Here is an 18,982-nt window from a genome sequence, read left to right on the forward strand (position 1 = left end):
TGCACCAAAGACAATCAGTTTCATAATACTTCCAGATACTGCTCTTTCAGCTGGGCCCATCAAGCCAGGAAAACCAGTTCCTTGCACTTTACTGTACACCTGTATCCTTGCCTGTAGCTCCTGACAACCCAGAGAAAAAAAGGGCAGGATATGGGGAAGGGGAACAGTGGAACAGTCTCTGTTATGCCAGCACAAAGAAGTGGGGTTAAGAGTTTAGGAAAGATTTGGAATCTGATGTCATTTTGTTTAAACCACTACAATCATTCCTGGATTTTGAACCACAAAATGCATAATCCTTTTCTGTGAAAATTCCATATTTTCTTGTCTCCCACGGCATCTTTGTCTCAGACACTGGTTCGGTGCTTACTTGTCACTCTTTCCTCACATTTTTTACCTTCCTATCCTTGGTGTCCACTTGTTTTTCCTAAGTTACTAATATATGGAGTTTATTCCAAACAGTTTCTTTGTTGATTTTCTTCTATTATCAGGGATGTTGTCTCTTTTGTGCACCTACACTATCCACGACTGCTGCATTTAGACAGCTACACACGTCTGAGGCACCCTCTCCTGATTGCCAAAATGTCAAAGTGATCTTTGCTTCTAATACATGATAATTCATTGTCCTTACATTCCAAACTATGACCAAGACACTACGTTTTGGTATGACTTTTATGATGTCTAATATACTCACATGATATACAGGAAAGGTCTTGCAATAAAAGCAGTAATCCCCATTTCACCAATGGAAACTCAATCAGCAAAACCCACCTGCTTTGTACTTCCCTAGCATTGGTGATTAGATTATGTTAATGGCAGTGTAGGGGAGAATAGGTTATCTGAAACTGATATGTAAGCAGTCTCACTGTTTGTAGGAACCCAGTGCAGACTTCATGGCTCCTTGTCATACTGCTTCAAGTTGCTTGTCTTTGTCTGCGGCACTGGGCAGCTCTGATTTTCTTGAGAGGCACTGGAAACTAGGCAGAGCACATTGGAAACTACTGCTGCACAAAAACAAAGGGAAGGTGCTTTGCTAGTCAAATTTGGCTGTTCAGATTGCTAAGTGCTGGTGGGCGTGAAGATGGCTGTACAAAAGATGGGATAAAAAACCATCATACTGCATTGGTCTTCTTCAGCACTGACTGACTGCTAATCTTTCCCATTTCAGTGCACCTGATGGAGATGAGAGATGGAACAGCTAAACTGCTCTCAGTTACAATGGGTGACCTCACTGGGGTCATGTGCTTGGTCTGAGTAATTGTCTACGTGTTAACAAGACCTGTATTTAAAGGAACAGAGAACAAAAGGGGTAAATTGCCAAAATTTATCTGCCTATACTATCCATTCTTGCTAGGGACCAGCTAGAGCAAATGTTCCTAATTCCATCAAGGGCATTTCTTCCGTTTAATGAGCACATAGGAAAGAGAGGCATTGTTCAAGTACAAGGGTTCAGTTTGCAGCAAGCCACAAATCACATTTCATTTATCAGGCCTACAGATGACAGGATATCATCAAATCCCCTGAGAGTCATATTCATTAAAAAGAAATCTTAAGTAATTACAACAATTAATTGACTTGAAACAGTTTCGGGTGGAGAAGGTTTACATAATTCATTTGCCAGACAAAACAAGCCTTATGAAGTCGGGGCAACATATTATTTAGAAGCATCCTCCCCTTCCTGTCGTCTTGAAAAGCACAGGATAACACCAAACACCTGGAGACAACTGAAATAGGCAAACAAACAAGCAGAAGACAGGAAAAGAACCTGAACTTTTATAACTTTATCAAAGGGATAATGTTTCATTGACCTGCTCTGATCATTACTTAGAAATTGGAGAATAAAACATTCTCCCATTTCTCCTTGTTTATTCTAAATAGGCAGAGGATTTCTAAGGATTAATTATGTAATAATAAAATTGGAAAACTGCACAAATTAAATCACTTCACACAGCCTCTGTACAATGCAAACATAATGTGTGTCTAGTTGCAAATTTATGCTGAATCTTCCTCCTGGTTGTGAAATGTGCAGACTTATTTTGCTGCTTCCTGTTGATTGATCCTGAATTTCTAGACATCAGAATGCCATTCTCATGCCCATACTATGAATAAAAAGAAATATTCCTCAGATGAAACCTATTATGCTATCCACTATTTTCTTGTGTCCCCTAACCTGCCTGTTTCCCAGTTTTACTTCTTGCTTTATATTCATTTTACACAGAGATTTTTCCTTTTCCATGTGTGTTTAGGCTCTAATACTCATGGATTAATGGTATCAATCCATGAGTAGGGCTTTTAGGTATTACAGCAAACAGGCATAGCACTGAGATTTCCACAGTAACTCCAACTTCTTGTCCTGGATCCTGGATCCTGTCCATGGCAGCAGCCAGGATTTGGGCTGCCTTAGCTGGTGGGACAGGGCTCTTCCTCACAGCCACCACCGTGCTCTGCCCCTCACAAATAGGTATGGGGACCTGGGCAAGCTGCAGCTCTCTGATGAAGGGAGCTTCTTTCTCTCCAAAGCCCTTGAGGGAGACGGATCATTGTTAAAGAACTATACTGATTTTTTAATATGTACTTTGCTTTGTTTAATAAAAAAGGAGGCAGTGTCCTAACTGGTGTGATCCAGCCTCTTCAGTCACACAGGTGGAGATCAAATGAAGTCCAGAGCAGCGAAGGCCTTTGCTTTGTCTAAGTGGTTATTGCTGGACGATGCTGCTGGTAAGTGTTCATCTACACTGCCTGTGAAAAGAATAAAATCCATTTTGTGTCTGTATAATTCCATTCATCAGGTACTGTTTGATTTCAGGAGACAGTCCTTCTATAGCCTTCTGTACTTCTTTTTCTTCTCAATTCTTTTAAGGCATTCACAAATTAAAATGAAGAAAACCACAACAGCACTTCTTTGGAGGCTTCAGTTTTAAAACAGAACAAAAGAGAAAAAAGGCCTGGAACAGAAAACATCTTTATTTTTGCAGAGAAAACTCAAGGTCAGCAGCCATTCCAGAAGGTTTATGGAAAAACACTGCAATTCTAGACTGTGGGTTCAGAAGTAGTTTAACTCCCATTGAAAGGGTGTGGGACAAATTCCTCCCTTGCTGAGAAGACAAAGAGGTTTAAGAAATGTATGTAAGTCAAAGAACACATAAAATCAAAGTAATACAAAAAGAGAAAAAGGACTGCTTGGTGTAATTCACCTTTGCCAAGTATAACCCTGACAGAAGAGGCAGCTTTTCAAGTGGTGTAAACCATTGTCACTCTGCTGACCTCAGTAAAGTTGCTCTGTCAGGGGATATGACCCTCTTGGTAGTTCTCAAGGCATAACAATAATAACTAAAAATGTAGAAAATTACCTAGAGTTATTCACATTTTTAATATTGTGCTTCATAAATCCAAAATCCATGGAACTCAATAGGAGATTTTAATTTAATCTATCAGTTTTGCATTGCCACGTTCAAACTAAGCATGAGTCTACAGTCATGTTACAAACCCTAAAAAAATAGTGTTTGCAATGGAATTGCTAACAGATCCTTAACCATAGTGGTGCTAGGGAGTCACTATAATATTGTAAATAAGGTGAATAGGTTCTTATCTCATTTCACAGCTGAGCAGTGTATTGCCAGATAAATCAAATCAGGGTAAACGGTTTCATCTAATAAACTGGGTCAACATATAATGTATTTTTCAGGTTTGCACTTTCATTGATTCTCATTTGATTTAAGAAGAGATATTTCAGTTTGTGTTTACAACATTTTAAAATATCTCTTTTGCCCCTTCTCTAGAGAACAAGTAAACAAGAGAGAGACTATGCAAGCTGGTAGCATCACAATACTGTCAAGTTTTCTCTTTTCTGTAAGTTCTGCTTTACATTTTTATGCATCTGGGAGAGAGTGGGGGTATGGAATGAGGGAGTTACTATCTCATATCTGCATTTTCTCAATAATGTTTTAGTGATGTTTGCTAATGTATCATTCATTAACCATCAGCCACTATAAAAAACATAATCTATCTCACAAAGTGGACATTATTATCGCATTAAATCATTTCACAATATACCTGAACGGTTCCACATGAGGGGCCTGGCCTGACTGAGCTCAAATGCCTTGGGGGCAAACTCTTCAGTAGTAATGAGATACGAGGTCTGTCTGTGATGAATATGATATTACTCGTGTCAGTGGCTGTGGACTGCACCCAGAATATTTTTTCTTACAGGTTTTTTTTTTTTTCCCTATTGCAAAGGAACTCAGGCAAAGCACTATTAACCCAGTAAATGAAGCTCTAAAGATCACAGAGTGTGCCCATTAGTCGACAAGATTGTGACTAATCCAATTTTTCTTGCAGGGAGCAATTCGAATGCTTCTGTAACATCTGGGGATGGCAGGGCTTGCATTACTGATGAAGCTGGATATTTTTTCTTCTACCTTTTTCTTCATAGAAGAACAATTATTGCACTTACTTATTCCACTGCTTCTCCCCACTCCTCCACATTTTCCCTCTGACTGCTTCTGCCCTGATGACCTCTTTGAAGATGGGTAAAATAATATTCCAGGCTTGACAGAAGAACCAGAAAGGGTGACTGTGAATGAGGCTAAAAAATATATCCCTTGTGTTTATTGGACTGTGGGCAGAAAATGTGCTTGTTTAATGAAGAAAAAAAAAAAGAATTAGGTTCCCTCAAAACAAGAATAAAAAGGACCTAGAACACTTATCATTCACCACTAATGACATGCTGTCTTAAATTGTCCCAGAACTGAAAGAGAATGTCATCTTGCTTCTACTTTGGTAAAACCATTGACTATTACTCTTTGAGTGACAGCATTAAACATCAGGAACAGGAAAATTCTGCTTTTCTGAATTATTTATTGCCAGTTATGGAATTTTATTCTAATATATAGTGCCACTGAGGACAGGCTGGAGCAATTTTGATTCAATATAACGTCAAAAAATGTTTTACAATAATAAAAAAACCTATCAAATTCTGATGGCTAACATATATAGATTTTAGAGGTTGATTTTCCTGTGTTCAGAAATCTTCACCTGATCAAAGATGGAAAATATCCTAAATATCAAAAGAGTACTGTTCTTACCGGTAGGATGGAAGAGGAAGGACGGTTTAAGGCCAGTTGGCTGTAGCTTCATTTACAGAGTTGCAACATAGGGAAGAAGTTCAGGGATAGAAAATAAGTCAGGGAATTCTGCACCTAACTGCTTAGATCTTTGATTGAAGAAAGTTATTGTTCTCAAAATCAGCTGCAAGCCTGTGAATTTTAGTAGTGGTTATATTCGGTGTTTCATGCTGAATATCTCTTGTGTATCTCCCCTGTAAAACTATTTTGTTGAGTTCCACACTGAGAATTAAAGTTTGTCCAACATTCAGAGCAGCTGAGCTAGAGCTCTACTTCTCTCATCAGCTGCTATTTCATTTTTGTTATTTTATTACAGTACCACACACTGTGGCTGTATCTCTGCGGGAAGTATTGTCTCCAACATATCACAGGTAGTCCAGATTCTGGAAGCAGAAACACATTTTTCACAACATATTTCTTCTTCTAACTGAAACCAGAATCCAGAGTTGTACATAAACAAAAAAGAACGATAAAAGGTTTCAGACTATGTCTTTTCTTCTCTTTTCTAGAGTCACAGGGTGTGATGAGGACTCTGTCAGCTGTCAGTAACAATTCTACTGTGGCTCACAGCATTAAATATCTGGAGAATATCACCAAATTATTTGATCAAGAGTCCTTGAAGAGCTGGTGCTAATGAACATGAGGAGATTCATAAAGGAAGTGAGAGACTAAGATCAGCATTTGCTAGTATTTGTAACAGTGTAAGTATAGCAAATAGAAAAGGGTAGAATATTTGAAGGTATGCTAGCCACCTAGATGTCTGGGCCATTATGGCATGTTAATTTAGATAAACAGAATAAAGTTAGAGATGCAAAGAATCACAGAAAAAGTAAAAAAAAAAACAGATGGGGGAGTATTTCTTATTTAGAAGAGTTGAGACAAAGGAAAGGTTCAAGGCATGAAATATCTTTGATGCTATCAGTCCAGCTGAAATACTAAAACCTGGCAATGCAGACAGTGACTTTCATCAAGAGGAAATGGAGAGAAAAGCAACACAAAAAGGAAATGCCGTTACTGTCTTTAGGAAGCTGTAGTTTAGTTTCGCAGAGAAAAATCACATTTAATTTGAGGCACTATTTATCATTCAACAAGAAGGCAAACCATGAAGTCTGCAGTATTTTGTTATGCAGTTAAGAAAGAATGTAGCAAAATATGCATTTTGTTACAATCCCCCTGTCAGGGCTTAGCCTAAGTAAATTACATATATTTTGAACTCTTCTTTAATTACCTGTGTAGTCTGGAAAATCTGTTTCTCCGGTTTGAGATTACAGGGAAGCTTAAGGTAGGTACTGCTGAGATGCATACATTATGTATAACCAATACTGGTAGCTGAAGTTAGAGTGAAGCCCTCCAAGTCCACTCCAAACCAGCAACAAAACGGCTCTTGGACCCACTGAGCAGAGATTTCACAGGCAGATTCATTTTGGCACTTGTCAATGTGCCCATCTATTTCTGTTGCTCTTGGGTGTTCCCTGAAACAACCAAAACAGAACCCACCCAGTGGTGTGACAGGATGATACACAGAATGAGGCTATTGCCATGCCACTTTCCAGAACAGATTAGCCAGGAACTTGGCCAAATGTGTCTTACATGCCTTTCCTGACAGATGCATGCATGTAGTATTGAAAAGGAGTCTGCAAGACAGGGAACGCTTGTGCTTGTGACTGAAGTGATTAAGTATGCAGGTGTTTGTTGGATTAGGCCTTTAAAGCAGATCTTGCCTAACGGCCCTAAGTGTTATAGATGTAACTCATGAATCAAATGGAATTAGTAGATGTATGATCATGTTACAGCACTGGCAGAAGAGAGGTACTTATTTTTGCCTTTGAAGCGATAACAAACACCATAAATTTTAATGTCAACTTTAGCTATTATTATCTCAGCAATTTAATTTTATTTAAATAGTTTAATTTTTTTTTGGTTGGTTATTTGTCAAAAGTTACCTTTGACTTTCTTTGGAATAGCTGAATCTGGTAAGCTGTCAGCTAGCTTGTATGAGGCCATAGCAAAACTGCTGTTGACTTCAATGGTATCAGGTTTTCACTCACAGCTTCCAGCATGGTTTGAACTGACATGCAAATCCAAATTCAGCTATAAGATGACAGAAGTAGGATTTTTTCAGCCTACAGATTGCTAAACTGCCCGAAGCGTGCTACTTTCTTATGTATATGTCTATAAAAACATTTTGAGAACCTTTGTTGTGCCTGGGTAATTCCAGCAGTGATAGAACTGGAGAATAGTCCTTGTAGACAGTGTTTATTACAATATATGTAATTGAAAATCAAAGCCTTAAAAGCTGTTTTGGTGGTGGGTCATCAAAAATTGACCAATGGTATAATTCAATAATTGTGAAGTTTATTTTTTCCACTGGTATTTATCATCATATTTTATAATTGACACCTGGTACACTTTTGCTGTATCAAAACCTATTGGGTTTTCTTTTTTAAGTTTCAAGAGAACAGTTGCAACTCACTTTGGTATTGACTCCAAAGCATAATTTTACATTTTTCATGTCCAAGCCTTGAAATACTTTCTTGATAGTTAAATTGGCAATAACTGCAGCCACTGCAGGGTCCTGAACAGAACCTAAGGGGTCACTGCACTACTAAATATGCTTAGACATTAAACTAGTAGTTACTGAATTTTACTGCTAACAATTTTATCACTGCAGAATGTTATTTTAATGCTTCTAAAAAAACCACAAGTATTTGGGAATAAACTGTGTCCCAGCTATTGAGGTACAAGAGTATTCCTAAAGATGGTTCTTAGGCAAACTTGGCAGCATGGAGCTGGGAATAAAAGCTGGGCGGCACCAAGGCTAAATAGCTCCATCTGCCACCATGCATCTCAACTAACATTTTTCAGGTGACCCTGTTAGGGCACCCATCCTAGAAATAAAGTGCTGCATAGGCAATAGGAACCTTTCATGCTTTTTTTGAATTGGCCTGGTAACAGTATAGCTACACTTACTGCTACAGGTAAGTGGGTGTGTGGAATTGCTGTGCTTTAGCCTCAGCAGCGTAAAGTAATCTATTTCAAAAGCTACAGTTAAGAATAAGCACAAAACTAGCATATTTCCCACTTGACTTCAGTGGGAACCTTTTTCTTCTTCCCTTGAAAAAAAAAAAAAAGACACACTGTATTTTGTTACCTAATATTGAAAAATGTTCTTCTCTTCAGTTAGAGGCATTGGAAGTTAGAACAGGAGTCACAGGACAGCAGGTGGAAGGGAATATTTAGGAGCGCTGTTATCCAGAGTTACAGGCAAATGGCTTTTCAGATGTTGTGGCATCAGTGTAAAGCAGCAACCCACATGAAAATGATCATAAAGGAATGATCACAAGAGATATGCAAGAGGAAAGCAGTTAGACTTATGGGATGCAGTTGTGCTAAACTAATGGGAGCTTCACCCCTTTTTTCAGGAATAACTACAGTTCTCTCAGTGTTATCTCAAAAAAATGATTGAGTGAAGTTTGTACCTGATTCTGACAGGGCTAATGGGAAAAGAGGCAAGCAACATATTTTTAAATGATAGTACAGTAAATGGAAGTGGATCTGCTCCTGTAGTAATGCTCTATTAATTAAGATCATCAGGAGGCATGAGGAAGGAGAAGTAGAAGAGACGGAAATGTTTAAAAAAATTATTCAAGGTATTATTTATGAGTTCTATTTCTAGGACTGCTGCTAGTGTGGTACCTCTCTCAAAAATAAATGATGGAGACTGGTGCTGCATAATGGAACAATTTACAAATAGAAATGAAAGAAATGTTTATAATTTTGACCTCAGCGACTCCAGTAAGATCAGTCCTTTGCTGGTTTAATATTGTTTCACAGTTTGTGCTGTTAAATCAAAAGGTTATCTATAATACATCTGGCACTATTAATGCAAAGGATCGGGGGTATTCAACAGACATTTATTCATTATTAATATAGATAATAAAGGATCATTTATGAGGTTACAGATGAGATTTTTATCATCAAAAGCTTAAAAAGGGAAATGTATTTTTGCTCTAGGACAGAGATGAAAAGAGTCAGTAATGGGAAATGTAAAAGTCAACATGAAACTGTCAAATTCATTCTTTTCCTGAAGACAGCTAGGACTTGATGGCAATGAATGAAAAACAAAATAAAATTAAATGTTTTTGCTGTAAAACTGCTTTATTGACAGGGAGGGGCTTTCAGTGGCAGTGTGGTTTGCTTTGTTTTTATCCTTTAGCAAGACAGTTGTGATGTTTTTCCCTCATACAGCTGAACTTCCCAATGCTTTTTAAGAAGACCTAGAGTGGTAAAACATACCTGTGTCTCAAGAACTTCTGGAAGCTGTTTGAAATTGAACTTGACAAGAGTGGAAGTCAGAGCTCTAAGGGTCCTTCATTTTTGGGTACAGACATCCCACTTGTATGTGTTGTGTTGTAGATGTGTAAATCTGTGCCTTCAGGTGGTACAATTGCAGTTAGTAGTAGAAGGATATGCATTTGTGAAACAGGAGTAACAAGAAGGGAAAAATATTGAATTTTTTGCTGTCTTGTAGTTGCTGGTATTACAGAGGTAGAACTACCCCCTGGTGCTATTGAGGTGGCTTATGAAGTGACAGAACTTGATTCATTGAGCCAGTGGAGATTTCTTAATATCACAGGACTCATAACATTAGTGGAGACTGCCCCCTGCATTCCCAAGGCTGTAGTTGCCTAGTGAAGTATTGCCTGTATGAATGGTGAATGCAGGGATATTCAGAGTTAAGGCTAAAATTCTCTCCTCGTTTCACCTATCAGGCTTATCTAGGGCAGTTGCTTGAATCGGCTTCTAGGGTTCTCAGAACATTCAATTATCTTGTTTCCCATATGATCTGCAATACCCAAGGGTGGATTTGGAATCTGATGAAGTTGTTTCTGATCTGAGGGTATGGACTGACCAGTCTGCTTGAGATGACCTCAAATCCTCACTAGGAACAGCGGTATTAGTAAAATAGAAATAGTTGCATCGGAAAATTAATTTCATTACTTAGATAATTTGTGTTGTCTAGAGTTTGGGTACAATTCTGAAAATCCTCATTTGCGATCCCCTTTTCCCTTGTTTGCTTAGGCCTTTTCCATGCCAAAAAAAAAAAAAAAAAAAAAAAAAAAAAAAAAAAAAAAAGAGTCTGTATTCCCCTTGGTATTTGTGAGATCTTGCAGAAATTGTGTAGCCTTTTCTCAATCTTGGCAGGCATTACAGAAATGAGCTAGTATGAGTTATGTGATCCAAAGGGTTTTGTTTGTTTGTTTTTAAGTTTCTGCCTTTTTGCTCACAATCTCATTGAAAAAAATATTCGAAGGATGTGGAAAACCAGCCCTTTTTTGAAACTTGATGCAATCGAGAAAAAACAGCATCATTATCTGGATGTGAAAACTGGATCCACTTTCCCCTTCCTCCAAACCAAATAGGGTTTGAATGTTTTACATTTGAAAATGTGAATAACACTTGAACATAAAATAAATATTTTATAAGCAAACAAATTAATTTTCCCTGAAGGTGAAGAAGGGAGAATAATCCCTGGATGAGTTTGAGAACTCAGATTCTTCATCACTTGTCAGAATTTGTTGCAACATGACGTATCACAGGGCGTCAATGAGAAATGGAGCAGGCACAATGGGAATTTCCTTGTCGAACTTACTTTCTTTTAGTTGGCATTCCAGCCTCTAACTCAAACATGATGACAGGTAAGCCCTGACTAATCTAGCAGAACCTTACAAGTTACCTCCCCAGCTTCCATTTCAGCATTTTATAGATATTACTGTTACCATGAGTTGGCAGGATTTAATTTGCATGTGTCTCACTCAGCTGCTTTTCCGCAAAATCCACTAAACTGAGTTACTCATCTGAGTTACTGGAAAAGCAGCTGTAGGGTGACCACTCTTCAGGCTCTGATGTGGGATTTTTAATCCTTACACAACTTGTAAAATCTTGTAAAATTGATCTTCCTTGAATATATGACACAGAACAGAAATGTTTGTAAACAAACATTTGGCTGCAGAACTTCCCTGGTATTGCAGATGAGTTTTAACTTTCGATTAACCATTAGTTTATATAGACAACAGAGCATTTTGAATAACATTTATTTAGACAGTTCATCAAGATTTATAAGTTCCTTCTTTCTCACCTCAAGTCTTTAACAGCAATAGATTAATATATTACAGAAAGTCATTGTTAATCCCAGGTGCAGCATATTCTGCCAATGAACAGCTACATATCTAATTAAAGAAATCACCTTAGCAACATCTGTAGTCACTCCTGGATGCTGATGGAGACCTGTGAACATGCACAGATGACCTCCAAGCTGCAGAAGCCATGAGAGGGCATCAGAAAGACAAAGAAGCAAAGCAGCTGGCAAGTTTAAGAATGTGCGCTTATGTTTTAGCTGGGCAGTGCCCTGTATTTCAGTCACAAAACATTAAATCCTACATGACATGAAATACAGGTGCCAAGGTCTTTTCTATCAAAGGAGCTTCTTAAAATTCATGAGAAGCAATCAGAAAGACTTTATATGTGTAGAAAGTGAGGAGAAAGTGATTGATACATCAGGCAAATACATACCTGCCCAAGTCATTAACATCAGGGAGGGAGAAAGGATACCATGGTTCACAGAGAAAATGCAGTTTATAGAAATACCTCTGAAAGCATTCAGCTAATTAAAGGTCTGGCACATGAAAGTATTACTCACATGAGTAGTCAAAATGGTAATCAAACCACCACTGTAAGGACAACTCATGAGTAAAGGTTTGCTGTCAAGGCCTGAATGAAGCAAATGCATGAAAAGCCTGCACTGATGATTAAATCCTGTGCTTGTTAAAACGTAATAATTCCAGTGACAGGGAAGAGATTTGATTAGTGTACTTGGACAGGAAGGCATTATTATGGAGGAGTGATTTATAGTATAGAGAGGTACAAAATTTGCAGATTTTTTTGTACATATTTAAACATAATCCAAGGGTATTCTTTTTTTACAAAGTAAGGCCTTGTGCAATTGAAAGCATTCTTTGATTTTACTGAAGAGGATAGAAATTTCTACAGGTTTCTAGTAAAAAAAAAAAAAAAAAAACTTTCTAGCTTGTAAATGTTGGGTTGGTGGTTTGATCGATTTATTTTCCATATTAAAGAAAGTTCAAAAGGAATTTGCTCTTGAATAATTGAGACTCCATGCAGATAGGTGGCATAAGATCTGTGCCAGAGTGACTTCTTGTGCTGTAGATTATGAGGAATAATACTACCTGATAATTGAGTGTAAATTTCATTAAAAAGTCAAATGTAGTCCACTTAAATCTCTGGGAATCTTTCTGCTGGTGCAGTGGACTTTTCTTCAAGTCAGCAGATCTACTAGATCTTTGGAGAGTATTTTCTTCTACATTTAAATGCAAATTAATAAGGATTTACTCTGTTATGGGGTCACAGAGAAAAAGAAATAGAGTTTCTGTGACTGGCTTTAGAATGCTCCCATGGCTTGGGCAGCACATCACCTTCTCAGATAATATAAATTTGCATGCTTCCATAGCCTTGAATATAGCTGTGATAATAATACCAGATGAGGCTCAGGGTCTGCTGTGCTCTTGGAAACTGGCCTCCAGTTACTTCATCCAGTGAGCCAATAACTTTTTCTTTCTGTTCTCATTCCATGCCTGCTCACTAACAACAAATATAAAACTTTTGTCTAGGGGTCTGGGGGCCCTGGGACACTACTTGAAAATAAAAATAATGTCCCTATAATTACCCATGAGACTGCATTTTGAGCACTGTGTTCAGTTTTGGTCTTCCCACTATAAAAAGGACATTGTCATACTGACACGAGTTCAGTGCAGGGCCAATGAGATGGTTGGAGGTGGAAACACAGGATATATGAGGGGTGGCTGAGGAGCTCACTAGGTGATTTCATTTGGAAAGAGGCTGTTTTAGGTGAGATTTCATTTCTGTCTTCTACCATCCAAGAAAGCATAAGGATTGTTCATACTTAAAGGATTACGGGCAGTAGGACCAAGCTGCAATGAGAAAAATTCTGTTTAGATATTAGAAAACAAATTTTCACAATGAAAACAGTCAAATATTGGAACACATTGCCAGAGAAGCTACACACCCTTCATATTTGGTCATATTCCAAACTTGCCAGGCCAAGTCTCTGAGCACCTAGTTGGACCTGCTTTGTGCTAGGGTTAAACCATGCCACCACATAGGTCCTTTCTAGTCTAAATTATTCTATAGTTCTGTGTCTTTTTAATCTCACAAGCAGAGATTTGTTACAACTGAAATACCACTTCCATATATATCATGCATTAGAAGAACATCATATGTTCATCTCTGGGTTTTCACTAAACTCAAGTTCTGTTTGTGCAGAATGAAAGTTAAAACCATAGACAGGTTTGTTCATCTTCCAATACAACAGCTATTGGGATATTAAAATAATAGGAACAAATTGAAAGCAAAGGAAAAAGGGTTTTTCATAGCAATTCTTTCTGTACTATGGAAGCTTGAGGTTCACATCGAGTCCAGGACTGGACAAGCTTATTGAGGGGAAATCTGGTGGTGATTTTATAAACATAAACTACCTCTGACTCCAGAAATCCCAGAGCTGCAAATTTTCAGAAAACTGAAGTATATTCTAGGCTACTATTGTTTCATACTTACTTTATTTTTATACTTTTCCTTATGCATCTACTATTTATCGCCTTCAGAAAAAAGGTATTGGATTAGATGATCTTTTGATCTGACTTAATATAGCTGTTCTTTTGTTCTTTTCCCCTTTTCTGATATGTTGAGATAATTTTTTTCCTTCTCCCCTGGAGCTCTTGGCTAAAGAATGCCCAGCCCTCTGGGAGCAGTGCATGTGCACCTTGCTCATTGCGTGGGGCCGCTTAATGCAGTCAGGCTCTTCAGAGATTTCAGCTGTCAAAATCTTTCCAATTCTTGACAGCAGACTTCACAGAGGGTTTATAGAGATTTGAGATTTGATCAAATTTGTGCTAAAGGCATATATCTAGTATGTTCTTCCCACTTTCCAACTTTTGCACTAGAGCATAAAATGTGGGGCATATAATCAACGAATAACTGCAAGATTCGTTTATTAGAACCAGAAAACCACATTTTCTCTCAAAAATATTTATCCTTTTTTGCTTTAAAATTATTAGTGAGACAGATTCTTTCCCTGAAAAATTATTTCACTGCAATTACTTAATTAATTAAATGAAAAAAGGTGATGAGCAAATGAAAAATATGGTTTCATACTGGAAGGTGTTGGACAGGTTTAATATCATATATCACGTATACCAATACTTTGAGTTATGCTGGTTTCTAAACCATACAAGTTAGTCTGGACTTCCAGGGCTCACAGTCTGTAGAACAGTGCAGTTTAAATGCCATTTAGTTTAGTAAACAAGATGCAGAACTGGGATTAAGAAGCTACAGACTGAAAACAAACTAAAATAAGGAGAACAGGCCTTTAAGCTTGTGCTGTTCATGACCATCCAATATTTTGAATAATGTTCAGCTTCAGATTCATCAAGTAGGGTTACAAGAGAGGCACACCCATGTTAGTTCTACGTAATAATTTCTGGGGGGGCTGGGTTGAGGGAAGAAGAGACTTCATGAACCTTCTGAAGCCATTTTTGGTGACTACATGGTCATGAGAGATTGGACACTTTGCAGGCTATCCAGAAACAGCAACCACAAACCAATTTTGCCACGCAGAATCTTTGGTCTGGCCAGCCAGCCCACAGTCCACAGGTCCACAGCCCACCAGCCTGCCGACCAGGCAACAAGAGGTTGTGATGCAGGTATGACAGCCACACTACGGGACACGGTGCCATAGAAAGCCAGGCCTTTTCACAGCTGCAGATTGTGTAACTTCTGACTGTTCACACACCTCAGTGGAGCCCTGTAGTCTAGGGTTAAGTCCCTGTCGATTTGAGAGGGATTCTGAGTTTATAGCATATTATAGTTTATAGTAAGAAGGCTAGTAATAAATTTCTCCTAGTCCTTCTCTTTGTAGAGCTAGCCTAGGTTTTGGTGGGAACTATTTCTTAATGGGTATTAATGTAGTGTAGGTCCCATTATGGTTATGATTTCATGTGAGGCCAGAAATGCAAGTAAACTAGTAAGTTTACAAGTAAAATAAAGTTTGCAAGTAAATATGATGCTACTAATATGTTATGGGTAGTTGAGAAGAAGACATATAAAATATACTGACCTGATATCATTTATTCAAACATTTTTCATGGGAAAATATCTCTTGATGTGCATCCTCTGTGGCCTAATCTAACCTGTTTTTTGTGAAATGCTGTTAAAATAAACGATGGTTCAATCAGCTTCATGTAGGCAAACAGGTGGCAGAGCCCAGTGCAGTTATATACTGTTTATAACAGAAAAGAAAATCAGCTGTGTGGAGAAAAAAAATTTCATTTTGTTTATTTTTTGATTTTTTTTAAAGTTCTGATAACAGATAAAACAAGAACTTGTTTTGTAAAATATTGTAGTGCCCTACTGAGGTATATGCTAAATTGAGGGAAAACCAGTCATTCAGTTTATTCAGTCCTCTTTTCCTTTTAACTCTGGATCCCAGTTTCCAATTTCAAAGGAGCTCATTTTGGTCCACAAGCCAAACAGAATTTGGACATTATATCACACTGGAATAACCCTTTGTGACAAAGAGGTATTCAAAGCTCAGTGAAGTGAGAAGTATATTAAAACTGGTATATCCAACATATCCATGTGTATTCCTGACATATATATCTATATATTTTTTATTACTAATACTAATAAAGGCAGGGCACGGGTGCAGCAGGCCTTAGTTTCTGTCTTTGGGGACTTTCATCTTTAATATAGTCTCTTAAAAATACATGCATTGCTACATTTTTCATTACCCTTAATTTTTTCATCAATCACGTTAATTTATACAGGGGGCACTTAATAATAGCTAATTAACACTTATGACTTTTTAAATTAAAAGACCTTTGGAGAGATTACTGCTGATTGCAAAAAGGTTTTTGTTCCTCCCATTAAAAGAGAAAGAAAGAAAAACTGAAGATCTGGTTTGGGTGTATGAGGGGAACTTCTCTCTTGCTTCATTGATCATAGAACAAATGAAAACAGCAAAGGCCTGTGCAAAGGCAATACTGCTATTAGCCTACACTCCTGAAAGGTGCCTTTATTTTAACTGATTATTAAGCAGCATATATATTATTCAGAGTGACCTTTAAATAGCTGAAAATTAAATTATAATTTACTGGAGAGATATCTAAACCCATGTAGCTATTATTACAAAAGAAAAAAAAAATCCATGATGTCATACAATGTCCTGAAAAAATATTTATATTATTACCAAATGAAGTGAAGAGAGAAAAAGCATTGAATTTTGATGGTGGATTTGACAGTGGATTATTGCAATCTCATAGATTGCAATAATATTTTTAATAACTCCCCTATTATTTCAGTGGAATTATAGACCATGTTTAGTTTTTGACTGCAATCACTTTTGGATATATCAGGGAGCTCTTGGGATTCACACCACTTTCCTTCTCTAGTAAGGACAGTATGATTCCTTCCTTTTAATAAACACTTGTGTCCCTGAAAATTGAGCATATATGTTAAACACTTCCAGTGTTCTCTAAATATCAATGATCTTGCTAGAAAACCTTGTTTGTAAGCATCAGTGAGGACTCTTTTTTTCTTTTTTTGTGGTTGCCGGTGTCATTGTTATAATAACTATTACTATAATAACAGCAATATTTTATGAGGATAATGATCATGATGAAGATGATGAAGAAGATGATGATGATGATTATATCCCACCAATTGGTGTCTCCATTCCCTGAAAGAGCCCACAGAAATACTCGGTGTCTGGAACACCTGTAAGATTCTACCTCAGTCTGGTGATGACAGGAGGGAATCCAGTCTAGAAGGACAATATTCCATCCCTGGGGTGACCTCTGACCACCTCCCTTGTAATGGCTTCCCTTCAGCTGCCCAGGGCCTGAGGGAAGGCTGTCTAACACAAACAATGCTTCCTACCAAATTCACTCTGGGTCACGATGCTTTTACTCTTTACAGGTGAGCATATCTAGCTGCCAGTAACAGCTACTGTTTTATTAATAACTTTTCTTGATAAGATGAAAGCAGGCTCATGCAGTATAAAAAGACCAACATCATCCCTGTTTGGGAATGTCATTCCTTTTTTCAGGCACATAGCAAAAAGTGCCACCTTGGTGGCAGCAGCATTCTGTAGGCCACATCTCAGAGTAAGGCCTGCGTTTTGCACGGTCTGCCTATCAGGAATTAAATCAGACATGATGGTGTGCTGCTGCACCTCAGACTCAATGAAAATGGAAGCCAATTGAAATGACTTCAGTTGCTCCTTGTAAGGCTTTCCCTCCAGATCCTTCACCATCTTTGTAACCCTCCTTTGGACCCTCTCTAACAGCTTCATATCCTTTTACATTGTGGCACCCAAAACTGCCCCCAGCACTCGAGGTGAGGCCGCCCCAGCTCAGAGCAGAGCAGGACAATGCCCTCCCTTGCCCAGCTGGCCATGCTGTGCCTGATGCCCCCCAGGGCAGGCTTGGCCCTCCTGGCTGCCAGGGCACTGCTGACTCATGTTCAACTTGCCACTGACCAGGACCCCCAGGGCCCTTTCCATGGGGCTGCTTTCCAGCCTCTCATTCCCCAGTCTGTCTGTACATCCAGTTGTTCTGCCCCAGGTGCAGAATCTGTCACCTTCCCTTGTGGAATTTCATACAGCTGGGGATTGCCCAGTCCTCTATTTTGTCGAGGTGTCTTTGCAGGACCTCCCTGCCCTTGAGGAAGTTGACAGCTCCTCCAATTTAGTGTTATCTGCAAACTTAGTATTTCTTCAGGTCCCACATCCAAGTTGTTTATGAAGACATCAAAGAGCACAGGGCTGAGGATGGACGCCTGCAGAATCCCACTAGGGACTGTGCTACACAAGGTGATGTCTAAGCTCTCTCACAGCTCCAAAGTGGAGAAAGGAGACAGCCAACAGGCGTGCCAGTTCAGAACACTGAATGCCTGTTCTCCTCATTCAGTCAAGATTTTCTGCGGTAAAGGAGTACCAAGTCACCAAAAAAATTATGGGAAAATTATTCGCAGATGCCAAGATAGTCTTAGAGCTGGGCCAGCAGGAGTCAGCAGCAGTGTTATGAGAGGGAACATGTACCAGCCCAGCTGAGCGATGGGACTTGAAGTATGGTGGGGGCATTTGCTCACTTCTCATCTGAGGAAGGAGGCCAGCCTGTATCAGGAATCAAAGCAGTGTAACAGAAGAAACTCCTGCGAGAGGGTAGCAAGGCAGTGCAGCATGGCTCTGAAATTGCCTAACATCTTGATGAACTGGAGCAGGATTTACATATAAATGATGTCAAACAAACATATTCTCTGTAATGCTTTGCTAGTAACCACCTTAACATTATTCATTTTGATATCATTCCATGCTGTGAAAACATGCATAAGCAAGAAGAGCTTTACTGTGTTCTACAAGGTAGAAAAAACAATTATAAATAAAACCAAAAAGAAAACAGTCATTATTATATATTGGCAATTTACTTGATAATGACCCACATAGTTACAACCAACATCCCTTATGTCAGAATTTCATGCCACAAGTGCCCTCACAGTTTAAAATAGAACTGATCTGGTATGTTCTGTTGAATTACCAAATAACTGAATTAAAATAATTAAAAAGGAATTTGAAAAAACTAAGTTTCAATTTGCAATGATTTGCAATTGAACACTGAAATTTTTAAATCTCTCAGGCTCTTTAAGCTATATTTCCAGAAGGTTCCTGATTTTTTCTCTCCCTACAAACACACAAACATTTTTGCATCATT

General features: G+C 38.3%; 2 long non-coding RNA genes across 3 annotated transcripts; both read left to right on the forward strand.

Moving 5' to 3' along the window:
* Positions 1 to 2,367: 2,367 nt before the first annotated feature.
* On the forward strand, positions 2,368 to 5,835 carry LOC137479034 (uncharacterized). Of its 2 annotated transcripts, XR_011001942.1 has the most exons (4): positions 2,368 to 2,458; positions 2,595 to 2,715; positions 3,777 to 3,846; positions 4,336 to 5,835. It is a non-coding gene; the product is annotated as an uncharacterized lncRNA (long non-coding RNA). The 2 variants fall into 2 exon arrangements; XR_011001943.1 differs by lacking the exon at positions 2,595 to 2,715.
* A 9,199-nt stretch (positions 5,836 to 15,034) lies between these two features.
* On the forward strand, positions 15,035 to 18,879 carry LOC137479039 (uncharacterized). Its single transcript, XR_011001947.1, has 4 exons — positions 15,035 to 15,080; positions 16,152 to 16,281; positions 16,958 to 17,125; positions 17,909 to 18,879. It is a non-coding gene; the product is annotated as an uncharacterized lncRNA (long non-coding RNA).
* The last annotated feature ends 103 nt before the right edge of the window (positions 18,880 to 18,982 follow it).

This window comes from Anomalospiza imberbis, chromosome 1 (assembly GCF_031753505.1).
Source record: "Anomalospiza imberbis isolate Cuckoo-Finch-1a 21T00152 chromosome 1, ASM3175350v1, whole genome shotgun sequence".
Classification (NCBI taxonomy): Eukaryota; Metazoa; Chordata; class Aves; order Passeriformes; family Viduidae; genus Anomalospiza; species Anomalospiza imberbis.